This window comes from Strix aluco, chromosome 37, assembly GCF_031877795.1.
Source record: "Strix aluco isolate bStrAlu1 chromosome 37, bStrAlu1.hap1, whole genome shotgun sequence".
Classification (NCBI taxonomy): Eukaryota; Metazoa; Chordata; class Aves; order Strigiformes; family Strigidae; genus Strix; species Strix aluco.
In genome coordinates this window covers 1,851,509-1,878,017 of record NC_133967.1, presented here as the reverse complement: position 1 = coordinate 1,878,017, position 26,509 = coordinate 1,851,509, and positions in this window count along the sequence as shown.

Genomic DNA, 26,509 nt, shown 5'->3' with positions numbered 1-26,509 from the left:
TGTCCTGGAGAGCTTGCAGAGCACTGGGGAAAGGCAGGCAGAGAATTCCCTGCTAGCACCTTCTCTGTGCCTGTTCACATTACTTGGCAGAATCGCTTTTGTGCAGAAAACACTAACACTTGTTCAGAACGAAAGAAAGCACAGAGCCCCAGATTTGCTGTTGTCCTGGAGAGCTTGCAGAGCACTGGGGAAAGGCAGGCAGAGAATTCCCTGCTAGCACCTTCTCTGTGCCTGGGAAGCAGAAGTGTTCACATTGCTTCGCAGAATCGCTTTTGTGCAGAAAACGCTAACACTTGTTCAGAACGAAAGAAAGCACAGAGCCCCAGATTTGCTGTTGTCCTGGAGAGCTTGCAGAGCACTGGGGAAAGGCAGGCAGAGAATTCCCTGCTAGCACCTTCTCTGTGCCTGGGAAGCAGAAGTGTTCACATTGCTTGGCAGAATCGCTTTTGTGCAGAAAACACTAACACTTGTTCAGAACGAAAGAAAGCACAGAGACCCAGATTTGCTCTTGTCCTGGAGAGCTTGCAGAGCACTGGGTAAAGGCAGGCAGAGAATTCCCTGCTAGCACCTTCTCTGTGCCTGGGAAGCAGAAGTGTTCATATTGCTTCGCAGAATCGCTTTTGTGCAGAAAACAGTAACACTTGTTCAGAACGAAAGAAAGCACAGAGCCCCAGATTCTATGTTGTCCTGGAGAGCTTGCAGAGCACTGGGGAAAGGCAGGCAGAGAATTCCCTGCTAGCACCTTCTCTGTGCCTGGGAAGCAGAAGTGTTCTCATTGCTTCGCAGAATCGCTTTTGTGCAGAAAACAGTCACACTTGTTCAGAACGAAAGAAAGCACAGAGCCCCAGATTCTATGTTGTCCTGGAGAGCTTGCAGAGCACTGGGTAAAGGCAGGCAGAGAATTCCCTGCTAGCACCTTCTCTGTGCCTGGGAAGCAGAAGTGTTCACATTGCTTCGCAGAATCGCTTTTGTGCAGAAAACAGTAACACTTGTTCAGAACGAAAGAAAGCACAGAGCCCCAGATTTGATGTTGTCCTGGAGAGCTTGCAGAGCACTGGGGAAAGGCAGGCAGAGAATTCCCTGCTGGCACCTTCTCTGTGCCTGGGAAGCAGAAGTGTTCACATTGCTTGGCAGAATCGCTTTTGTGCAGAAAACGCTAACACTTGTTCAGAACGAAAGAAAGCACAGAGCCCCAGATTTGCTGTTGTCCTGGAGAGCTTGCAGAGCACTGGGGAAAGGCAGGCAGAGAATTCCCTGCTAGCACCTTCTCTGTGCCTGTTCACATTGCTTCGCAGAATCGCTTTTGTGCAGAAAACAGTAACACTTGTTCAGAACGAAAGAAAGCACAGAGCCCCAGATTTGCTGTTGTCCTGGAGAGCTTGCAGAGCACTGGGGAAAGGCAGGCAGAGAATTCCCTGCTAGCACCTTCTCTGTGCCTGGGAAGCAGAAGTGTTCACATTGCTTCGCAGAATCGCTTTTGTGCAGAAAACACTAACACTTGTTCAGAACGAAAGAAAGCACAGAGCCCCAGATTCTATGTTGTCCTGGAGAGCTTGCAGAGCACTGGGGAAAGGCAGGCAGAGAATTCCCTGCTAGCACCTTCTCTGTGCCTGGGAAGCAGAAGTGTTCACATTGCTTGGCAGAATCGCTTTTGTGCAGAAAACGCTAACACTTGTGCAGAACGAAAGAAAGCACAGAGCCCCAGATTTTATGTTGTCCTGGGGAACTTGCAGAGCACTGGGGAAAGGCAGGCAGAGAATTCCCTGCTAGCACCTTCTCTGTGCCTGGGAAGCAGAAGTGTTCACATTGCTTCGCAGAATCGCTTTTGTGCAGAAAACAGTAACACTTGTTCAGAACGAAAGAAAGCACAGAGCCCCAGATTCTATGTTGTCCTGGAGAGCTTGCAGAGCACTGGGGAAAGGCAGGCAGAGAATTCCCTGCTAGCACCTTCTCTGTGCCTGGGAAGCAGAAGTGTTCACATTGCTTGGCAGAATCGCTTTTGTGCAGAAAACGCTAACACTTGTGCAGAACGAAAGAAAGCACAGAGCCCCAGATTTTATGTTGTCCTGGGGAACTTGCAGAGCACTGGGGAAAGGCAGGCAGAGAATTCCCTGCTAGCACCTTCTCTGTGCCTGGGAAGCAGAAGTGTTCACATTGCTTCGCAGAATCGCTTTTGTGCAGAAAACAGTAACACTTGTTCAGAACGAAAGAAAGCACAGAGCCCCAGATTTGCTGTTGTCCTGGAGAGCTTGCAGAGCACTGGGGAAAGGCAGGCAGAGAATTCCCTGCTAGCACCTTCTCTGTGCCTGGGAAGCAGAAGTGTTCACATTGCTTCGCAGAATCGCTTTTGTGCAGAAAACACTAACACTTGTTCAGAACGAAAGAAAGCACAGAGCCCCAGATTCTATGTTGTCCTGGAGAGCTTGCAGAGCACTGGGGAAAGGCAGGCAGAGAATTCCCTGCTAGCACCTTCTCTGTGCCTGTTCACATTGCTTCGCAGAATCACTTTTGTGCAGAAAACACTAATACTTGTTCAGAACGAAAGAAAGCACAGAGCCCCAGATTCTATGTTGTCCTGGAGAGCTTGCAGAGCACTGGGGAAAGGCAGGCAGAGAATTCCCTGCTAGCACCTTCTCTGTGCCTGGGAAGCAGAAGTGTTCACATTGCTTGGCAGAATCGCTTTTGTGCAGAAAACGCTAACACTTGTGCAGAACGAAAGAAAGCACAGAGCCCCAGATTTTATGTTGTCCTGGGGAACTTGCAGAGCACTGGGGAAAGGCAGGCAGAGAATTCCCTGCTAGCACCTTCTCTGTGCCTGGGAAGCAGAAGTGTTCACATTGCTTCGCAGAATCGCTTTTGTGCAGAAAACAGTAACACTTGTTCAGAACGAAAGAAAGCACAGAGCCCCAGATTCTATGTTGTCCTGGAGAGCTTGCAGAGCACTGGGGAAAGGCAGGCAGAGAATTCCCTGCTAGCACCTTCTCTGTGCCTGGGAAGCAGAAGTGTTCACATTGCTTCGCAGAATCGCTTTTGTGCAGAAAACACTAACACTTGTTCAGAACGAAAGAAAGCACAGAGCCCCAGATTCTATGTTGTCCTGGAGAGCTTGCAGAGCACTGGGGAAAGGCAGGCAGAGAATTCCCTGCTAGCACCTTCTCTGTGCCTGTTCACATTGCTTCGCAGAATCACTTTTGTGCAGAAAACACTAACACTTGTTCAGAACGAAAGAAAGCACAGAGCCCCAGATTCTATGTTGTCCTGGAGAGCTTGCAGAGCACTGGGGAAAGGCAGGCAGAGAATTCCCTGCTAGCACCTTCTCTGTGCCTGGGAAGCAGAAGTGTTCACATTGCTTGGCAGAATCGCTTTTGTGCAGAAAACGCTAACACTTGTGCAGAACGAAAGAAAGCACAGAGCCCCAGATTTTATGTTGTCCTGGGGAGCTTGCAGAGCACTGGGGAAAGGCAGGCAGAGAATTCCCTGCTAGCACCTTCTCTGTGCCTGGGAAGCAGAAGTGTTCACATTGCTTCGCAGAATCGCTTTTGTGCAGAAAACAGTAACACTTGTTCAGAACGAAAGAAAGCACAGAGCCCCAGATTCTATGTTGTCCTGGAGAGCTTGCAGAGCACTGGGGAAAGGCAGGCAGAGAATTCCCTGCTAGCACCTTCTCTGTGCCTGTTCACATTGCTTCGCAGAATCGCTTTTGTGCAGAAAACAGTAACACTTGTTCAGAACGAAAGAAAGCACAGAGCCCCAGATTTTATGTTGTCCTGGAGAGCTTGCAGAGCACTGGGGAAAGGCAGGCAGAGAATTCCCTGCTAGCACCTTCTCTGTGCCTGGGAAGCAGAAGTGTTCACATTGCTTCGCAGAATCGCTTTTGTGCAGAAAACAGTAACACTTGTTCAGAACGAAAGAAAGCACAGAGCCCCAGATTCTATGTTGTCCTGGAGAGCTTACAGAGCACTGGGGAAAGGCAGGCAGAGAATTCCCTGCTAGCACCTTCTCTGTGCCTGGGAAGCAGAAGTGTTCACATTGCTTCGCAGAATCGCTTTTGTGCAGAAAACAGTCACACTTGTTCAGAACGAAAGAAAGCACAGAGCCCCAGATTCTATGTTGTCCTGGAGAGCTTGCAGAGCACTGGGGAAAGGCAGGCAGAGAATTCCCTGCTAGCACCTTCTCTGTGCCTGTTCACATTGCTTCGCAGAATCGCTTTTGTGCAGAAAACAGTCACACTTGTTCAGAATGAAAGAAAGCACAGAGCCCCAGATTTGCTGTTGTGCTGGAGAGCTTGCAGAGCACTGGGGAAAGGCAGGCAGAGAATTCCCTGCTAGCACCTTCTCTGTGCCTGTTCACATTGCTTCGCAGAATCGCTTTTGTGCAGAAAACAGTAACACTTGTTCAGAACGAAAGAAAGCACAGAGCCCCAGATTCTATGTTGTCCTGGAGAGCTTGCAGAGCACTGGGGAAAGGCAGGCAGAGAATTCCCTGCTAGCACCTTCTCTGTGCCTGTTCACATTGCTTGGCAGAATCGCTTTTGTGCAGAAAACAGTCACACTTGTTCAGAACGAAAGAAAGCACAGAGCCCCAGATTTGATGTTGTCCTGGAGAGCTTGCAGAGCACTGGGGAAAGGCAGGCAGAGAATTCCCTGCTAGCACCTTCTCTGTGCCTGGGAAGCAGAAGTGTTCACATTGCTTTGCAGAATCGCTTTTGTGCAGAAAACAGTCACACTTGTTCAGAACGAAAGAAAGCACAGAGCCCCAGATTCTATGTTGTCCTGGAGAGCTTGCAGAGCACTGGGGAAAGGCAGGCAGAGAATTCCCTGCTAGCACCTTCTCTGTGCCTGGGAAGCAGAAGTGTTCACATTGCTTCGCAGAATCGCTTTTGTGCAGAAAACAGTCACACTTGTTCAGAACAAAAGAAAGCACAGAGCCCCAGATTTGATGTTGTCCTGGAGAGCTTGCAGAGCACTGGAGAAAGGCAGGCAGAGAATTCCCTGCTAGCACCTTCTCTGTGCCTGGGAAGCAGAAGTGTTCACATTGCTTGGCAGAATCGCTTTTGTGCAGAAAACGCTAACACTTGTTCAGAACGAAAGAAAGCACAGAGCCCCAGATTTGCTGTTGTCCTGGAGAGCTTGCAGAGCACTGGGGAAAGGCAGGCAGAGAATTCCCTGCTAGCACCTTCTCTGTGCCTGTTCACATTGCTTCGCAGAATCGCTTTTGTGCAGAAAACAGTAACACTTGTTCAGAACGAAAGAAAGCACAGAGCCCCAGATTTGCTGTTGTGCTGGAGAGCTTGCAGAGCACTGGGGAAAGGCAGGCAGAGAATTCCCTGCTAGCACCTTCTCTGTGCCTGGGAAGCAGAAGTGTTCACATTGCTTCGCAGAATCGCTTTTGTGCAGAAAACACTAACACTTGTTCAGAACGAAAGAAAGCACAGAGCCCCAGATTCTATGTTGTCCTGGAGAGCTTGCAGAGCACTGGGGAAAGGCAGGCAGAGAATTCCCTGCTAGCACCTTCTCTGTGCCTGGGAAGCAGAAGTGTTCACATTGCTTCGCAGAATCGCTTTTGTGCAGAAAACACTAACACTTGTTCAGAACGAAAGAAAGCACAGAGCCCCAGATTTGCTGTTGTCCTGGAGAGCTTGCAGAGCACTGGGGAAAGGCAGGCAGAGAATTCCCTGCTAGCACCTTCTCTGTGCCTGTTCACATTGCTTCGCAGAATCGCTTTTGTGCAGAAAACAGTAACACTTGTTCAGAACGAAAGAAAGCACAGAGCCCCAGATTTTATGTTGTCCTGGAGAGCTTGCAGAGCACTGGGGAAAGGCAGGCAGAGAATTCCCTGCTAGCACCTTCTCTGTGCCTGGGAAGCAGAAGTGTTCACATTGCTTCGCAGAATCGCTTTTGTGCAGAAAACAGTAACACTTGTTCAGAACGAAAGAAAGCACAGAGCCCCAGATTTGCTGTTGTCCTGGAGAGCTTGCAGAGCACTGGGGAAAGGCAGGCAGAGAATTCCCTGCTAGCACCTTCTCTGTGCCTGGGAAGCAGAAGTGTTCACATTGCTTCGCAGAATCGCTTTTGTGCAGAAAACAGTCACACTTGTTCAGAACGAAAGAAAGCACAGAGCCCCAGATTCTATGTTGTCCTGGAGAGCTTGCAGAGCACTGGGGAAAGGCAGGCAGAGAATTCCCTGCTAGCACCTTCTCTGTGCCTGTTCACATTGCTTCGCAGAATCGCTTTTGTGCAGAAAACAGTCACACTTGTTCAGAACGAAAGAAAGCACAGAGCCCCAGATTTGCTGTTGTGCTGGAGAGCTTGCAGAGCACTGGGGAAAGGCAGGCAGAGAATTCCCTGCTAGCACCTTCTCTGTGCCTGTTCACATTGCTTCGCAGAATCGCTTTTGTGCAGAAAACAGTAACACTTGTTCAGAACGAAAGAAAGCACAGAGCCCCAGATTTGATGTTGTCCTGGAGAGCTTGCAGAGCACTGGGGAAAGGCAGGCAGAGAATTCCCTGCTAGCACCTTCTCTGTGCCTGGGAAGCAGAAGTGTTCACATTGCTTTGCAGAATCGCTTTTGTGCAGAAAACAGTCACACTTGTTCAGAACGAAAGAAAGCACAGAGCCCCAGATTCTATGTTGTCCTGGAGAGCTTGCAGACCACTGGGGAAAGGCAGGCAGAGAATTCCCTGCTAGCACCTTCTCTGTGCCTGGGAAGCAGAAGTGTTCACATTGCTTGGCAGAATCGCTTTTGTGCAGAAAACGCTAACACTTGTTCAGAACGAAAGAAAGCACAGAGCCCCAGATTTTATGTTGTCCTGGGGAGCTTGCAGAGCACTGGGGAAAGGCAGGCAGAGAATTCCCTGCTAGCACCTTCTCTGTGCCTGGGAAGCAGAAGTGTTCACATTGCTTCGCAGAATCGCTTTTGTGCAGAAAACAGTCACACTTGTTCAGAACGAAAGAAAGCACAGAGCCCCAGATTTGATGTTGTCCTGGAGAGCTTGCAGAGCACTGGGGAAAGGCAGGCAGAGAATTCCCTGCTAGCACCTTCTCTGTGCCTGTTCACATTGCTTCGCAGAATCGCTTTTGTGCAGAAAACGCTAACACTTGTTCAGAACGAAAGAAAGCACAGAGCCCCAGATTCTATGTTGTCCTGGAGAGCTTGCAGAGCACTGGGGAAAGGCAGGCAGAGAATTCCCTGCTAGCACCTTCTCTGTGCCTGGGAAGCAGAAGTGTTCACATTGCTTCGCAGAATCGCTTTTGTGCAGAAAACAGTCACACTTGTTCAGAACGAAAGAAAGCACAGAGCCCCAGATTCTATGTTGTCCTGGAGAGCTTGCAGAGCACTGGGGAAAGGCAGGCAGAGAATTCCCTGCTAGCACCTTCTCTGTGCCTGGGAAGCAGAAGTGTTCACATTGCTTCGCAGAATCACTTTTGTGCAGAAAACACTAACACTTGTTCAGAACGAAAGAAAGCACAGAGACCCAGATTTGCTGTTGTGCTGGAGAGCTTGCAGAGCACTGGGGAAAGGCAGGCAGAGAATTCCCTGCTAGCACCTTCTCTGTGCCTGTTCACATTGCTTCGCAGAATCGCTTTTGTGCAGAAAACACTAACACTTGTTCAGAACGAAAGAAAGCACAGAGCCCCAGATTTGATGTTGTCCTGGAGAGCTTGCAGAGCACTGGGGAAAGGCAGGCAGAGAATTCCCTGCTAGCACCTTCTCTGTGCCTGTTCACATTGCTTCGCAGAATCACTTTTCTGCAGAAAACAGTAACAATTGTTCAGAACGAAAGAAAGCACAGAGCCCCAGATTCTATGTTGTCCTGGAGAGCTTGCAGAGCACTGGGGAAAGGCAGGCAGAGAATTCCCTGCTAGCACCTTCTCTGTGCCTGGGAAGCAGAAGTGTTCACATTGCTTGGCAGAATCGCTTTTGTGCAGAAAACGCTAACACTTGTTCAGAACGAAAGAAAGCACAGAGCCCCAGATTTTATGTTGTCCTGGGGAGCTTGCAGAGCACTGGGGAAAGGCAGGCAGAGAATTCCCTGCTAGCACCTTCTCTGTGCCTGGGAAGCAGAAGTGTTCACATTGCTTTGCAGAATCGCTTTTGTGCAGAAAACAGTCACACTTGTTCAGAACGAAAGAAAGCACAGAGCCCCAGATTTGATGTTGTCCTGGAGAGCTTGCAGAGCACTGGGGAAAGGCAGGCAGAGAATTCCCTGCTAGCACCTTCTCTGTGCCTGGGAAGCAGAAGTGTTCACATTGCTTCGCAGAATCGCTTTTGTGCAGAAAACATTAACACTTGTTCAGAACGAAAGAAAGCACAGAGCCCCAGATTTGCTGTTGTCCTGGAGAGCTTGCAGAGCACTGGGGAAAGGCAGGCAGAGAATTCCCTGCTAGCACCTTCTCTGTGCCTGGGAAGCAGAAGTGTTCACATTGCTTCGCAGAATCGCTTTTGTGCAGAAAACAGTCACACTTGTTCAGAACGAAAGAAAGCACAGAGCCCCAGATTTGCTGTTGTCCTGGAGAGCTTGCAGAGCACTGGGGAAAGGCAGGCAGAGAATTCCCTGCTAGCACCTTCTCTGTGCCTGGGAAGCAGAAGTGTTCACATTGCTTCGCAGAATCGCTTTTGTGCAGAAAACACTAACACTTGTTCAGAACGAAAGAAAGCACAGAGCCCCAGATTCTATGTTGTCCTGGAGAGCTTGCAGAGCACTGGGGAAAGGCAGGCAGAGAATTCCCTGCTAGCACCTTCTCTGTGCCTGGGAAGCAGAAGTGTTCACATTGCTTCGCAGAATCGCTTTTGTGCAGAAAACAGTCACACTTGTTCAGAACGAAAGAAAGCACAGAGACCCAGATTCTATGTTGTCCTGGAGAGCTTGCAGAGCACTGGGGAAAGGCAGGCAGAGAATTCCCTGCTAGCACCTTCTCTGTGCCTGGGAAGCAGAAGTGTTCACATTGCTTCGCAGAATCGCTTTTGTGCAGAAAACACTAACACTTGTTCAGAACGAAAGAAAGCACAGAGCCCCAGATTTGCTGTTGTGCTGGAGAGCTTGCAGAGCACTGGGGAAAGGCAGGCAGAGAATTCCCTGCTAGCACCTTCTCTGTGCCTGTTCACATTGCTTCGCAGAATCGCTTTTGTGCAGAAAACAGTAACACTTGTTCAGAACGAAAGAAAGCACAGAGCCCCAGATTTTATGTTGTCCTGGAGAGCTTGCAGAGCACTGGGGAAAGGCAGGCAGAGAATTCCCTGCTAGCACCTTCTCTGTGCCTGTTCACATTGCTTCGCAGAATCGCTTTTGTGCAGAAAACAGTAACACTTGTTCAGAACGAAAGAAAGCACAGAGCCCCAGATTTGATGTTGTCCTGGAGAGCTTGCAGAGCACTGGGGAAAGGCAGGCAGAGAATTCCCTGCTAGCACCTTCTCTGTGCCTGGGAAGCAGAAGTGTTCACATTGCTTGGCAGAATCGCTTTTGTGCAGAAAACAGTCACACTTGTTCAGAACGAAAGAAAGCACAGAGCCCCAGATTCTATGTTGTCCTGGAGAGCTTGCAGACCACTGGGGAAAGGCAGGCAGAGAATTCCCTGCTAGCACCTTCTCTGTGCCTGGGAAGCAGAAGTGTTCACATTGCTTGGCAGAATCGCTTTTGTGCAGAAAACGCTAACACTTGTTCAGAACGAAAGAAAGCACAGAGCCCCAGATTTTATGTTGTCCTGGGGAGCTTGCAGAGCACTGGGGAAAGGCAGGCAGAGAATTCCCTGCTAGCACCTTCTCTGTGCCTGGGAAGCAGAAGTGTTCACATTGCTTCGCAGAATCGCTTTTGTGCAGAAAACAGTCACACTTGTTCAGAACGAAAGAAAGCACAGAGCCCCAGATTTTATGTTGTCCTGGAGAGCTTGCAGAGCACTGGGGAAAGGCAGGCAGAGAATTCCCTGCTAGCACCTTCTCTGTGCCTGTTCACATTGTTTCGCAGAATCGCTTTTGTGCAGAAAACAGTAACACTTGTTCAGAACGAAAGAAAGCACAGAGCCCCAGATTCTATGTTGTCCTGGAGAGCTTGCAGAGCACTGGGGAAAGGCAGGCAGAGAATTCCCTGCTAGCACCTTCTCTGTGCCTGGGAAGCAGAAGTGTTCACATTGCTTCGCAGAATCGCTTTTGTGCAGAAAACAGTCACACTTGTTCAGAACGAAAGAAAGCACAGAGCCCCAGATTCTATGTTGTCCTGGAGAGCTTGCAGAGCACTGGGGAAAGGCAGGCAGAGAATTCCCTGCTAGCACCTTCTCTGTGCCTGGGAAGCAGAAGTGTTCACATTGCTTCGCAGAATCGCTTTTGTGCAGAAAACAGTCACACTTGTTCAGAACGAAAGAAAGCACAGAGCCCCAGATTTGCTGTTGTCCTGGAGAGCTTGCAGAGCACTGGGGAAAGGCAGGCAGAGAATTCCCTGCTAGCACCTTCTCTGTGCCTGGGAAGCAGAAGTGTTCACATTGCTTCGCAGAATCGCTTTTGTGCAGAAAACAGTCACACTTGTTCAGAACGAAAGAAAGCACAGAGCCCCAGATTTGCTGTTGTCCTGGAGAGCTTGCAGAGCACTGGGGAAAGGCAGGCAGAGAATTCCCTGCTAGCACCTTCTCTGTGCCTGGGAAGCAGAAGTGTTCACATTGCTTCGCAGAATCGCTTTTGTGCAGAAAACACTAACACTTGTTCAGAACGAAAGAAAGCACAGAGCCCCAGATTCTATGTTGTCCTGGAGAGCTTGCAGAGCACTGGGGAAAGGCAGGCAGAGAATTCCCTGCTAGCACCATCTCTGTGCCTGGGAAGCAGAAGTGTTCACATTGCTTCGCAGAATCGCTTTTGTGCAGAAAACAGTCACACTTGTTCAGAACGAAAGAAAGCAGAGAGACCCAGATTCTATGTTGTCCTGGAGAGCTTGCAGAGCACTGGGGAAAGGCAGGCAGAGAATTCCCTGCTAGCACCTTCTCTGTGCCTGGGAAGCAGAAGTGTTCACATTGCTTCGCAGAATCGCTTTTGTGCAGAAAACGCTAACACTTGTTCAGAACGAAAGAAAGCACAGAGCCCCAGATTTGCTGTTGTCCTGGAGAGCTTGCAGAGCACTGGGGAAAGGCAGGCAGAGAATTCCCTGCTAGCACCTTCTCTGTGCCTGTTCACATTGCTTCGCAGAATCGCTTTTGTGCAGAAAACAGTCACACTTGTTCAGAACGAAAGAAAGCACAGAGCCCCAGATTTGCTGTTGTCCTGGAGAGCTTGCAGAGCACTGGGGAAAGGCAGGCAGAGAATTCCCTGCTAGCACCTTCTCTGTGCCTGGGAAGCAGAAGTGTTCACATTGCTTCGCAGAATCGCTTTTGTGCAGAAAACACTAACACTTGTTCAGAACGAAAGAAAGCACAGAGCCCCAGATTCTATGTTGTCCTGGAGAGCTTGCAGAGCACTGGGGAAAGGCAGGCAGAGAATTCCCTGCTAGCACCTTCTCTGTGCCTGTTCACATTGCTTCGCAGAATCACTTTTGTGCAGAAAACACTAACACTTGTTCAGAACGAAAGAAAGCACAGAGCCCCAGATTCTATGTTGTCCTGGAGAGCTTGCAGAGCACTGGGGAAAGGCAGGCAGAGAATTCCCTGCTAGCACCTTCTCTGTGCCTGGGAAGCAGAAGTGTTCACATTGCTTGGCAGAATCGCTTTTGTGCAGAAAACGCTAACACTTGTGCAGAACGAAAGAAAGCACAGAGCCCCAGATTTTATGTTGTCCTGGGGAACTTGCAGAGCACTGGGGAAAGGCAGGCAGAGAATTCCCTGCTAGCACCTTCTCTGTGCCTGGGAAGCAGAAGTGTTCACATTGCTTTGCAGAATCGCTTTTGTGCAGAAAACAGTAACACTTGTTCAGAACGAAAGAAAGCACAGAGCCCCAGATTCTATGTTGTCCTGGAGAGCTTGCAGAGCACTGGGGAAAGGCAGGCAGAGAATTCCCTGCTAGCACCTTCTCTGTGCCTGGGAAGCAGAAGTGTTCACATTGCTTCGCAGAATCGCTTTTGTGCAGAAAACACTAACACTTGTTCAGAACGAAAGAAAGCACAGAGCCCCAGATTCTATGTTGTCCTGGAGAGCTTGCAGAGCACTGGGGAAAGGCAGGCAGAGAATTCCCTGCTAGCACCTTCTCTGTGCCTGGGAAGCAGAAGTGTTCACATTGCTTGGCAGAATCGCTTTTGTGCAGAAAACGCTAACACTTGTGCAGAACGAAAGAAAGCACAGAGACCCAGATTTGCTGTTGTGCTGGAGAGCTTGCAGAGCACTGGGGAAAGGCAGGCAGAGAATTCCCTGCTAGCACCTTCTCTGTGCCTGTTCACATTGCTTCGCAGAATCGCTTTTGTGCAGAAAACACTAACACTTGTTCAGAACGAAAGAAAGCACAGAGCCCCAGATTTGATGTTGTCCTGGAGAGCTTGCAGAGCACTGGGGAAAGGCAGGCAGAGAATTCCCTGCTAGCACCTTCTCTGTGCCTGTTCACATTGCTTCGCAGAATCACTTTTCTGCAGAAAACAGTAACAATTGTTCAGAACGAAAGAAAGCACAGAGCCCCAGATTCTATGTTGTCCTGGAGAGCTTGCAGAGCACTGGGGAAAGGCAGGCAGAGAATTCCCTGCTAGCACCTTCTCTGTGCCTGGGAAGCAGAAGTGTTCACATTGCTTGGCAGAATCGCTTTTGTGCAGAAAACGCTAACACTTGTTCAGAACGAAAGAAAGCACAGAGCCCCAGATTTTATGTTGTCCTGGGGAGCTTGCAGAGCACTGGGGAAAGGCAGGCAGAGAATTCCCTGCTAGCACCTTCTCTGTGCCTGGGAAGCAGAAGTGTTCACATTGCTTTGCAGAATCGCTTTTGTGCAGAAAACAGTCACACTTGTTCAGAACGAAAGAAAGCACAGAGCCCCAGATTTGATGTTGTCCTGGAGAGCTTGCAGAGCACTGGGGAAAGGCAGGCAGAGAATTCCCTGCTAGCACCTTCTCTGTGCCTGGGAAGCAGAAGTGTTCACATTGCTTCGCAGAATCGCTTTTGTGCAGAAAACATTAACACTTGTTCAGAACGAAAGAAAGCACAGAGCCCCAGATTTGCTGTTGTCCTGGAGAGCTTGCAGAGCACTGGGGAAAGGCAGGCAGAGAATTCCCTGCTAGCACCTTCTCTGTGCCTGGGAAGCAGAAGTGTTCACATTGCTTCGCAGAATCGCTTTTGTGCAGAAAACAGTCACACTTGTTCAGAACGAAAGAAAGCACAGAGCCCCAGATTTGCTGTTGTCCTGGAGAGCTTGCAGAGCACTGGGGAAAGGCAGGCAGAGAATTCCCTGCTAGCACCTTCTCTGTGCCTGGGAAGCAGAAGTGTTCACATTGCTTCGCAGAATCGCTTTTGTGCAGAAAACACTAACACTTGTTCAGAACGAAAGAAAGCACAGAGCCCCAGATTCTATGTTGTCCTGGAGAGCTTGCAGAGCACTGGGGAAAGGCAGGCAGAGAATTCCCTGCTAGCACCTTCTCTGTGCCTGGGAAGCAGAAGTGTTCACATTGCTTCGCAGAATCGCTTTTGTGCAGAAAACAGTCACACTTGTTCAGAACGAAAGAAAGCACAGAGACCCAGATTCTATGTTGTCCTGGAGAGCTTGCAGAGCACTGGGGAAAGGCAGGCAGAGAATTCCCTGCTAGCACCTTCTCTGTGCCTGGGAAGCAGAAGTGTTCACATTGCTTCGCAGAATCGCTTTTGTGCAGAAAACACTAACACTTGTTCAGAACGAAAGAAAGCACAGAGCCCCAGATTTGCTGTTGTGCTGGAGAGCTTGCAGAGCACTGGGGAAAGGCAGGCAGAGAATTCCCTGCTAGCACCTTCTCTGTGCCTGTTCACATTGCTTCGCAGAATCGCTTTTGTGCAGAAAACAGTAACACTTGTTCAGAACGAAAGAAAGCACAGAGCCCCAGATTTTATGTTGTCCTGGAGAGCTTGCAGAGCACTGGGGAAAGGCAGGCAGAGAATTCCCTGCTAGCACCTTCTCTGTGCCTGTTCACATTGCTTCGCAGAATCGCTTTTGTGCAGAAAACAGTAACACTTGTTCAGAACGAAAGAAAGCACAGAGCCCCAGATTTGATGTTGTCCTGGAGAGCTTGCAGAGCACTGGGGAAAGGCAGGCAGAGAATTCCCTGCTAGCACCTTCTCTGTGCCTGGGAAGCAGAAGTGTTCACATTGCTTGGCAGAATCGCTTTTGTGCAGAAAACAGTCACACTTGTTCAGAACGAAAGAAAGCACAGAGCCCCAGATTCTATGTTGTCCTGGAGAGCTTGCAGACCACTGGGGAAAGGCAGGCAGAGAATTCCCTGCTAGCACCTTCTCTGTGCCTGGGAAGCAGAAGTGTTCACATTGCTTGGCAGAATCGCTTTTGTGCAGAAAACGCTAACACTTGTTCAGAACGAAAGAAAGCACAGAGCCCCAGATTTTATGTTGTCCTGGGGAGCTTGCAGAGCACTGGGGAAAGGCAGGCAGAGAATTCCCTGCTAGCACCTTCTCTGTGCCTGGGAAGCAGAAGTGTTCACATTGCTTCGCAGAATCGCTTTTGTGCAGAAAACAGTCACACTTGTTCAGAACGAAAGAAAGCACAGAGCCCCAGATTTTATGTTGTCCTGGAGAGCTTGCAGAGCACTGGGGAAAGGCAGGCAGAGAATTCCCTGCTAGCACCTTCTCTGTGCCTGTTCACATTGTTTCGCAGAATCGCTTTTGTGCAGAAAACAGTAACACTTGTTCAGAACGAAAGAAAGCACAGAGCCCCAGATTCTATGTTGTCCTGGAGAGCTTGCAGAGCACTGGGGAAAGGCAGGCAGAGAATTCCCTGCTAGCACCTTCTCTGTGCCTGGGAAGCAGAAGTGTTCACATTGCTTCGCAGAATCGCTTTTGTGCAGAAAACAGTCACACTTGTTCAGAACGAAAGAAAGCACAGAGCCCCAGATTCTATGTTGTCCTGGAGAGCTTGCAGAGCACTGGGGAAAGGCAGGCAGAGAATTCCCTGCTAGCACCTTCTCTGTGCCTGGGAAGCAGAAGTGTTCACATTGCTTCGCAGAATCGCTTTTGTGCAGAAAACAGTCACACTTGTTCAGAACGAAAGAAAGCACAGAGCCCCAGATTTGCTGTTGTCCTGGAGAGCTTGCAGAGCACTGGGGAAAGGCAGGCAGAGAATTCCCTGCTAGCACCTTCTCTGTGCCTGGGAAGCAGAAGTGTTCACATTGCTTCGCAGAATCGCTTTTGTGCAGAAAACAGTCACACTTGTTCAGAACGAAAGAAAGCACAGAGCCCCAGATTTGCTGTTGTCCTGGAGAGCTTGCAGAGCACTGGGGAAAGGCAGGCAGAGAATTCCCTGCTAGCACCTTCTCTGTGCCTGGGAAGCAGAAGTGTTCACATTGCTTCGCAGAATCGCTTTTGTGCAGAAAACACTAACACTTGTTCAGAACGAAAGAAAGCACAGAGCCCCAGATTCTATGTTGTCCTGGAGAGCTTGCAGAGCACTGGGGAAAGGCAGGCAGAGAATTCCCTGCTAGCACCTTCTCTGTGCCTGGGAAGCAGAAGTGTTCACATTGCTTCGCAGAATCGCTTTTGTGCAGAAAACAGTCACACTTGTTCAGAACGAAAGAAAGCAGAGAGACCCAGATTCTATGTTGTCCTGGAGAGCTTGCAGAGCACTGGGGAAAGGCAGGCAGAGAATTCCCTGCTAGCACCTTCTCTGTGCCTGGGAAGCAGAAGTGTTCACATTGCTTCGCAGAATCGCTTTTGTGCAGAAAACGCTAACACTTGTTCAGAACGAAAGAAAGCACAGAGCCCCAGATTTGCTGTTGTCCTGGAGAGCTTGCAGAGCACTGGGGAAAGGCAGGCAGAGAATTCCCTGCTAGCACCTTCTCTGTGCCTGTTCACATTGCTTCGCAGAATCGCTTTTGTGCAGAAAACAGTCACACTTGTTCAGAACGAAAGAAAGCACAGAGCCCCAGATTTGCTGTTGTCCTGGAGAGCTTGCAGAGCACTGGGGAAAGGCAGGCAGAGAATTCCCTGCTAGCACCTTCTCTGTGCCTGGGAAGCAGAAGTGTTCACATTGCTTCGCAGAATCGCTTTTGTGCAGAAAACACTAACACTTGTTCAGAACGAAAGAAAGCACAGAGCCCCAGATTCTATGTTGTCCTGGAGAGCTTGCAGAGCACTGGGGAAAGGCAGGCAGAGAATTCCCTGCTAGCACCTTCTCTGTGCCTGTTCACATTGCTTCGCAGAATCACTTTTGTGCAGAAAACACTAACACTTGTTCAGAACGAAAGAAAGCACAGAGCCCCAGATTCTATGTTGTCCTGGAGAGCTTGCAGAGCACTGGGGAAAGGCAGGCAGAGAATTCCCTGCTAGCACCTTCTCTGTGCCTGGGAAGCAGAAGTGTTCACATTGCTTGGCAGAATCGCTTTTGTGCAGAAAACGCTAACACTTGTGCAGAACGAAAGAAAGCACAGAGCCCCAGATTTTATGTTGTCCTGGGGAACTTGCAGAGCACTGGGGAAAGGCAGGCAGAGAATTCCCTGCTAGCACCTTCTCTGTGCCTGGGAAGCAGAAGTGTTCACATTGCTTTGCAGAATCGCTTTTGTGCAGAAAACAGTAACACTTGTTCAGAACGAAAGAAAGCACAGAGCCCCAGATTCTATGTTGTCCTGGAGAGCTTGCAGAGCACTGGGGAAAGGCAGGCAGAGAATTCCCTGCTAGCACCTTCTCTGTGCCTGGGAAGCAGAAGTGTTCACATTGCTTCGCAGAATCGCTTTTGTGCAGAAAACACTAACACTTGTTCAGAACGAAAGAAAGCACAGAGCCCCAGATTCTATGTTGTCCTGGAGAGCTTGCAGAGCACTGGGGAAAGGCAGGCAGAGAATTCCCTGCTAGCACCTTCTCTGTGCCTGGGAAGCAGAAGTGTTCACATTGCTTGGCAGAATCGCTTTTGTGCAGAAAACGCTAACACTTGTGCAGAACGAAAGAAAGCACAGAGCCCCAGATTTTATGTTGTCCTGGGGAGCTTGCAGAGCACTGGGGAAAGGCAGGCAGAGAATTCCCTGCTAGCACCTTCTCTGTGCCTGGGAAGCAGAAGTGTTCACATTGCTTCGCAGAATCGCTTTTGTGCAGAAAACAGTAACACTTGTTCAGAACGAAAGAAAGCACAGAGCCCCAGATTCTATGTTGTCCTGGAGAGCTTGCAGAGCACTGGGGAAAGGCAGGCAGAGAATTCCCTGCTAGCACCTTCTCTGTGCCTGTTCACATTGCTTCGCAGAATCGCTTTTGTGCAGAAAACAGTAACACTTGTTCAGAACGAAAGAAAGCACAGAGCCCCAGATTTTATGTTGTCCTGGAGAGCTTGCAGAGCACTGGGGAAAGGCAGGCAGAGAATTCCCTGCTAGCACCTTCTCTGTGCCTGGGAAGCAGAAGTGTTCACATTGCTTCGCAGAATCGCTTTTGTGCAGAAAACAGTAACACTTGTTCAGAACGAAAGAAAGCACAGAGCCCCAGATTCTATGTTGTCCTGGAGAGCTTGCAGAGCACTGGGGAAAGGCAGGCAGAGAATTCCCTGCTAGCACCTTCTCTGTGCCTGGGAAGCAGAAGTGTTCACATTGCTTCGCAGAATCGCTTTTGTGCAGAAAACAGTCACACTTGTTCAGAACGAAAGAAAGCACAGAGCCCCAGATTCTATGTTGTCCTGGAGAGCTTGCAGAGCACTGGGGAAAGGCAGGCAGAGAATTCCCTGCTAGCACCTTCTCTGTGCCTGTTCACATTGCTTCGCAGAATCGCTTTTGTGCAGAAAACAGTCACACTTGTTCAGAATGAAAGAAAGCACAGAGCCCCAGATTCTATGTTGTCCTGGAGAGCTTGCAGAGCACTGGGGAAAGGCAGGCAGAGAATTCCCTGCTAGCACCTTCTCTGTGCCTGTTCACATTGCTTCGCAGAATCGCTTTTGTGCAGAAAACAGTAACACTTGTTCAGAACGAAAGAAAGCACAGAGCCCCAGATTCTATGTTGTCCTGGAGAGCTTGCAGAGCACTGGGGAAAGGCAGGCAGAGAATTCCCTGCTAGCACCTTCTCTGTGCCTGTTCACATTGCTTTGCAGAATCGCTTTTGTGCAGAAAACAGTCACACTTGTTCAGAACGAAAGAAAGCACAGAGCCCCAGATTCTATGTTGTCCTGGAGAGCTTGCAGACAACTGGGGAAAGGCAGGCAGAGAATTCCCTGCTAGCACCTTCTCTGTGCCTGGGAAGCAGAAGTGTTCACATTGCTTCGCAGAATCGCTTTTGTGCAGAAAACAGTCACACTTGTTCAGAACGAAAGAAAGCACAGAGCCCCAGATTTGATGTTGTCCTGGAGAGCTTGCAGAGCACTGGAGAAAGGCAGGCAGAGAATTCCCTGCTAGCACCTTCTCTGTGCCTGGGAAGCAGAAGTGTTCACATTGCTTGGCAGAATCGCTTTTGTGCAGAAAACGCTAACACTTGTTCAGAACGAAAGAAAGCACAGAGCCCCAGATTTGCTGTTGTCCTGGAGAGCTTGCAGAGCACTGGGGAAAGGCAGGCAGAGAATTCCCTGCTAGCACCTTCTCTGTGCCTGTTCACATTGCTTCGCAGAATCGCTTTTGTGCAGAAAACAGTAACACTTGTTCAGAACGAAAGAAAGCACAGAGCCCCAGATTTGCTGTTGTGCTGGAGAGCTTGCAGAGCACTGGGGAAAGGCAGGCAGAGAATTCCCTGCTAGCACCTTCTCTGTGCCTGGGAAGCAGAAGTGTTCACATTGCTTCGCAGAATCGCTTTTGTGCAGAAAACACTAACACTTGTTCAGAACGAAAGAAAGCACAGAGCCCCAGATTCTATGTTGTCCTGGAGAGCTTGCAGAGCACTGGGGAAAGGCAGGCAGAGAATTCCCTGCTAGCACCTTCTCTGTGCCTGTTCACATTGCTTCGCAGAATCGCTTTTGTGCAGAAAACAGTAACACTTGTTCAGAACGAAAGAAAGCACAGAGCCCCAGATTTGATGTTGTCCTGGAGAGCTTGCAGAGCACTGGGGAAAGGCAGGCAGAGAATTCCCTGCTAGCACCTTCTCTGTGCCTGGGAAGCAGAAGTGTTCACATTGCTTCGCAGAATCGCTTTTGTGCAGAAAACAGTCACACTTGTTCAGAACGAAAGAAAGCACAGAGCCCCAGATTCTATGTTGTCCTGGAGAGCTTGCAGAGCACTGGGGAAAGGCAGGCAGAGAATTCCCTGCTAGCACCTTCTCTGTGCCTGTTCACATTGCTTCGCAGAATCGCTTTTGTGCAGAAAACAGTCACACTTGTTCAGAACGAAAGAAAGCACAGAGCCCCAGATTTGCTGTTGTGCTGGAGAGCTTGCAGAGCACTGGGGAAAGGCAGGCAGAGAATTCCCTGCTAGCACCTTCTCTGTGCCTGTTCACATTGCTTCGCAGAATCGCTTTTGTGCAGAAAACAGTAACACTTGTTCAGAACGAAAGAAAGCACAGAGCCCCAGATTTGCTGTTGTCCTGGAGAGCTTGCAGAGCACTGGGGAAAGGCAGGCAGAGAATTCCCTGCTAGCACCTTCTCTGTGCCTGGGAAGCAGAAGTGTTCACATTGCTTTGCAGAATTGCTTTTGTGCAGAAAACAGTCACACTTGTTCAGAACGAAAGAAAGCACAGAGCCCCAGATTCTATGTTGTCCTGGAGAGCTTGCAGACCACTGGGGAAAGGCAGGCAGAGAATTCCCTGCTAGCACCTTCTCTGTGCCTGGGAAGCAGAAGTGTTCACATTGCTTGGCAGAATCGCTTTTGTGCAGAAAACGCTAACACTTGTTCAGAACGAAAGAAAGCACAGAGCCCCAGATTTTATGTTGTCCTGGGGAGCTTGCAGAGCACTGGGGAAAGGCAGGCAGAGAATTCCCTGCTAGCACCTTCTCTGTGCCTGGGAAGCAGAAGTGTTCACATTGCTTCGCAGAATCGCTTTTGTGCAGAAAACAGTCACACTTGTTCAGAACGAAAGAAAGCACAGAGCCCCAGATTTGATGTTGTCCTGGAGAGCTTGCAGAGCACTGGGGAAAGGCAGGCAGAGAATTCCCTGCTAGCACCTTCTCTGTGCCTGTTCACATTGCTTCGCAGAATCGCTTTTGTGCAGAAAACAGTAACACTTGTTCAGAACGAAAGAAAGCACAGAGCCCCAGATTCTATGTTGTCCTGGAGAGCTTGCAGAGCACTGGGGAAAGGCAGGCAGAGAATTCCCTGCTAGCACCTTCTCTGTGCCTGGGAAGCAGAAGTGTTCACATTGCTTCGCAGAATCGCTTTTGTGCAGAAAACAGTCACACTTGTTCAGAACGAAAGAAAGCACAGAGCCCCAGATTCTATGTTGTCCTGGAGAGCTTGCAGAGCACTGGGGAAAGGCAGGCAGAGAATTCCCTGCTAGCACCTTCTCTGTGCCTGGGAAGCAGAAGTGTTCACATTGCTTCGCAGAATCACTTTTGTGCAGAAAACACTAACACTTGTTCAGAACGAAAGAAAGCACAGAGACCCAGATTTGCTGTTGTGCTGGAGAGCTTGCAGAGCACTGGGGAAAGGCAGGCAGAGAATTCCCTGCTAGCACCTTCTCTGTGCCTGTTCACATTGCTTCGCAGAATCGCTTTTGTGCAGAAAACAGTAACACTTGTTCAGAACGAAAGAAAGCACAGAGCCCCAGATTTGATGTTGTCCTGGAGAGCTTGCAGAGCACTGGGGAAAGGCAGGCAGAGAATTCCCTGCTAGCACCTTCTCTGTGCCTGTTCACATTGCTTCGCAGAATCACTTTTCTGCAGAAAACAGTAACAATTGTTCAGAACGAAAGAAAGCACAGAGCCCCAGATTCTATGTTGTCCTGGAGAGCTTGCAGAGCACTGGGGAAAGGCAGGCAGAGAATTCCCTGCTAGCACCTTCTCTGTGCCTGGGAAGCAGAAGTGTTCACATTGCTTGGCAGAATCGCTTTTGTGCAGAAAACGCTAACACTTGTTCAGAACGAAAGAAAGCACAGAGCCCCAGATTTTATGTTGTCCTGGGGAGCTTGCAGAGCACTGGGGAAAGGCAGGCAGAGAATTCCCTGCTAGCACCTTCTCTGTGCCTGGGAAGCAGAAGTGTTCACATTGCTTTGCAGAATCGCTTTTGTGCAGAAAACAGTCACACTTGTTCAGAACGAAAGAAAGCACAGAGCCCCAGATTTGATGTTGTCCTGGAGAGCTTGCAGAGCACTGGGGAAAGGCAGGCAGAGAATTCCCTGCTAGCACCTTCTCTGTGCCTGGGAAGCAGAAGTGTTCACATTGCTTCGCAGAATCGCTTTTGTGCAGAAAACAGTCACACTTGTTCAGAACGAAAGAAAGCACAGAGCCCCAGATTTGATGTTGTCCTGGAGAGCTTGCAGAGCACTGGAGAAAGGCAGGCAGAGAATTCCCTGCTAGCACCTTCTCTGTGCCTGGGAAGCAGAAGTGTTCACATTGCTTGGCAGAATCGCTTTTGTGCAGAAAACGCTAACACTTGTTCAGAACGAAAGAAAGCACAGAGCCCCAGATTTGCTGTTGTCCTGGAGAGCTTGCAGAGCACTGGGGAAAGGCAGGCAGAGAATTCCCTGCTAGCACCTTCTCTGTGCCTGTTCACATTGCTTCGCAGAATCGCTTTTGTGCAGAAAACAGTAACACTTGTTCAGAACGAAAGAAAGCACAGAGCCCCAGATTTGCTGTTGTGCTGGAGAGCTTGCAGAGCACTGGGGAAAGGCAGGCAGAGAATTCCCTGCTAGCACCTTCTCTGTGCCTGGGAAGCAGAAGTGTTCACATTGCTTCGCAGAATCGCTTTTGTGCAGAAAACACTAACACTTGTTCAGAACGAAAGAAAGCACAGAGCCCCAGATTCTATGTTGTCCTGGAGAGCTTGCAGAGCACTGGGGAAAGGCAGGCAGAGAATTCCCTGCTAGCACCTTCTCTGTGCCTGTTCACATTGCTTCGCAGAATCGCTTTTGTGCAGAAAACAGTAACACTTGTTCAGAACGAAAGAAAGCACAGAGCCCCAGATTTTATGTTGTCCTGGAGAGCTTGCAGAGCACTGGGGAAAGGCAGGCAGAGAATTCCCTGCTAGCACCTTCTCTGTGCCTGGGAAGCAGAAGTGTTCACATTGCTTCGCAGAATCGCTTTTGTGCAGAAAACAGTCACACTTGTTCAGAACGAAAGAAAGCACAGAGCCCCAGATTCTATGTTGTCCTGGAGAGCTTGCAGAGCACTGGGGAAAGGCAGGCAGAGAATTCCCTGCTAGCACCTTCTCTGTGCCTGTTCACATTGCTTCGCAGAATCGCTTTTGTGCAGAAAACAGTCACACTTGTTCAGAACGAAAGAAAGCACAGAGCCCCAGATTTGCTGTTGTGCTGGAGAGCTTGCAGAGCACTGGGGAAAGGCAGGCAGAGAATTCCCTGCTAGCACCTTCTCTGTGCCTGTTCACATTGCTTCGCAGAATCGCTTTTGTGCAGAAAACAGTAACACTTGTTCAGAACGAAAGAAAGCACAGAGCCCCAGATTTGCTGTTGTCCTGGAGAGCTTGCAGAGCACTGGGGAAAGGCAGGCAGAGAATTCCCTGCTAGCACCTTCTCTGTGCCTGGGAAGCAGAAGTGTTCACATTGCTTCGCAGAATTGCTTTTGTGCAGAAAACAGTCACACTTGTTCAGAACGAAAGAAAGCACAGAGCCCCAGATTCTATGTTGTCCTGGAGAGCTTGCAGACCACTGGGGAAAGGCAGGCAGAGAATTCCCTGCTAGCACCTTCTCTGTGCCTGGGAAGCAGAAGTGTTCACATTGCTTGGCAGAATCGCTTTTGTGCAGAAAACGCTAACACTTGTTCAGAACGAAAGAAAGCACAGAGCCCCAGATTTTATGTTGTCCTGGGGAGCTTGCAGAGCACTGGGGAAAGGCAGGCAGAGAATTCCCTGCTAGCACCTTCTCTGTGCCTGGGAAGCAGAAGTGTTCACATTGCTTGGCAGAATCGCTTTTGTGCAGAAAACAGTCACACTTGTTCAGAACGAAAGAAAGCACAGAGCCCCAGATTTGATGTTGTCCTGGAGAGCTTGCAGAGCACTGGGGAAAGGCAGGCAGAGAATTCCCTGCTAGCACCTTCTCTGTGCCTGTTCACATTGCTTCGCAGAATCGCTTTTGTGCAGAAAACGCTAACACTTGTTCAGAACGAAAGAAAGCACAGAGCCCCAGATTCTATGTTGTCCTGGAGAGCTTGCAGAGCACTGGGGAAAGGCAGGCAGAGAATTCCCTGCTAGCACCTTCTCTGTGCCTGTTCACATTGCTTCGCAGAATCACTTTTCTGCAGAAAACAGTAACAATTGTTCAGAACGAAAGAAAGCACAGAGCCCCAGATTCTATGTTGTCCTGGAGAGCTTGCAGAGCACTGGGGAAAGGCAGGCAGAGAATTCCCTGCTAGCACCTTCTCTGTGCCTGGGAAGCAGAAGTGTTCACATTGCTTGGCAGAATCGCTTTTGTGCAGAAAACGCTAACACTTGTTCAGAACGAAAGAAAGCACAGAGCCCCAGATTTTATGTTGTCCTGGGGAGCTTGCAGAGCACTGGGGAAAGGCAGGCAGAGAATTCCCTGCTAGCACCTTCTCTGTGCCTGGGAAGCAGAAGTGTTCACATTGCTTTGCAGAATCGCTTTTGTGCAGAAAACAGTCACACTTGTTCAGAACGAAAGAAAGCACAGAGCCCCAGATTTGATGTTGTCCTGGAGAGCTTGCAGAGCACTGGGGAAAGGCAGGCAGAGAATTCCCTGCTAGCACCTTCTCTGTGCCTGGGAAGCAGAAGTGTTCACATTGCTTCGCAGAATCGCTTTTGTGCAGAAAACACTAACACTTGTTCAGAACGAAAGAAAGCACAGAGCCCCAGATTTGCTGTTGTCCTGGAGAGCTTGCAGAGCACTGGGGAAAGGCAGGCAGAGAATTCCCTGCTAGCACCTTCTCTGTGCCTGGGAAGCAGAAGTGTTCACATTGCTTCGCAGAATCGCTTTTGTGCAGAAAACAGTCACACTTGTTCAGAACGAAAGAAAGCACAGAGCCCCAGATTTGCTGTTGTCCTGGAGAGCTTGCAGAGCACTGGGGAAAGGCAGGCAGAGAATTCCCTGCTAGCACCTTCTCTGTGCCTGGGAAGCAGAAGTGTTCACATTGCTTCGCAGAATCGCTTTTGTGCAGAAAACACTAACACTTGTTCAGAACGAAAGAAAGCACAGAGCCCCAGATTCTATGTTGTCCTGGAGAGCTTGCAGAGCACTGGGGAAAGGCAGGCAGAGAATTCCCTGCTAGCACCTTCTCTGTGCCTGGGAAGCAGAAGTGTTCACATTGCTTCGCAGAATCGCTTTTGTGCAGAAAACAGTAACACTTGTTCAGAACGAAAGAAAGCACAGAGACCCAGATTCTATGTTGTCCTGGAGAGCTTGCAGAGCACTGGGGAAAGGCAGGCAGAGAATTCCCTGCTAGCACCTTCTCTGTGCCTGGGAAGCAGAAGTGTTCACATTGCTTCGCAGAATCGCTTTTGTGCAGAAAACACTAACACTTGTTCAGAACGAAAGAAAGCACAGAGCCCCAGATTTGCTGTTGTGCTGGAGAGCTTGCAGAGCACTGGGGAAAGGCAGGCAGAGAATTCCCTGCTAGCACCTTCTCTGTGCCTGTTCACATTGCTTCGCAGAATCGCTTTTGTGCAGAAAACGCTAACACTTGTTCAGAACGAAAGAAAGCACAGAGCCCCAGATTTTATGTTGTCCTGGAGAGCTTGCAGAGCACTGGGGAAAGGCAGGCAGAGAATTCCCTGCTAGCACCTTCTCTGTGCCTGTTCACATTGCTTCGCAGAATCGCTTTTGTGCAGAAAACAGTAACACTTGTTCAGAACGAAAGAAAGCACAGAGCCCCAGATTTGATGTTGTCCTGGAGAGCTTGCAGAGCACTGGGGAAAGGCAGGCAGAGAATTCCCTGCTAGCACCTTCTCTGTGCCTGGGAAGCAGAAGTGTTCACATTGCTTGGCAGAATCGCTTTTGTGCAGAAAACAGTCACACTTGTTCAGAACGAAAGAAAGCACAGAGCCCCAGATTCTATGTTGTCCTGGAGAGCTTGCAGACCACTGGGGAAAGGCAGGCAGAGAATTCCCTGCTAGCACCTTCTCTGTGCCTGGGAAGCAGAAGTGTTCACATTGCTTGGCAGAATCGCTTTTGTGCAGAAAACGCTAACACTTGTTCAGAACGAAAGAAAGCACAGAGCCCCAGATTTTATGTTGTCCTGGGGAGCTTGCAGAGCACTGGGGAAAGGCAGGCAGAGAATTCCCTGCTAGCACCTTCTCTGTGCCTGGGAAGCAGAAGTGTTCACATTGCTTCGCAGAATCGCTTTTGTGCAGAAAACAGTCACACTTGTTCAGAACGAAAGAAAGCACAGAGCCCCAGATTTGATGTTGTCCTGGAGAGCTTGCAGAGCACTGGGGAAAGGCAGGCAGAGAATTCCCTGCTAGCACCTTCTCTGTGCCTGTTCACATTGTTTCGCAGAATCGCTTTTGTGCAGAAAACAGTAACACTTGTTCAGAACGAAAGAAAGCACAGAGCCCCAGATTCTATGTTGTCCTGGAGAGCTTGCAGAGCACTGGGGAAAGGCAGGCAGAGAATTCCCTGCTAGCACCTTCTCTGTGCCTGGGAAGCAGAAGTGTTCACATTGCTTCGCAGAATCGCTTTTGTGCAGAAAACAGTCACACTTGTTCAGAACGAAAGAAAGCACAGAGCCCCAGATTCTATGTTGTCCTGGAGAGCTTGCAGAGCACTGGGGAAAGGCAGGCAGAGAATTCCCTGCTAGCACCTTCTCTGTGCCTGGGAAGCAGAAGTGTTCACATTGCTTCGCAGAATCGCTTTTGTGCAGAAAACAGTCACACTTGTTCAGAACGAAAGAAAGCACAGAGCCCCAGATTTGCTGTTGTCCTGGAGAGCTTGCAGAGCACTGGGGAAAGGCAGGCAGAGAATTCCCTGCTAGCACCTTCTCTGTGCCTGGGAAGCAGAAGTGTTCACATTGCTTCGCAGAATCGCTTTTGTGCAGAAAACACTAACACTTGTTCAGAACGAAAGAAAGCACAGAGCCCCAGATTCTATGTTGTCCTGGAGAGCTTGCAGAGCACTGGGGAAAGGCAGGCAGAGAATTCCCTGCTAGCACCTTCTCTGTGCCTGGGAAGCAGAAGTGTTCACATTGCTTCGCAGAATCGCTTTTGTGCAGAAAACAGTCACACTTGTTCAGAACGAAAGAAAGCACAGAGACCCAGATTCTATGTTGTCCTGGAGAGCTTGCAGAGCACTGGGGAAAGGCAGGCAGAGAATTCCCTGCTAGCACCTTCTCTGTGCCTGGGAAGCAGAAGTGTTCACATTGCTTCGCAGAATCGCTTTTGTGCAGAAAACACTAACACTTGTTCAGAACGAAAGAA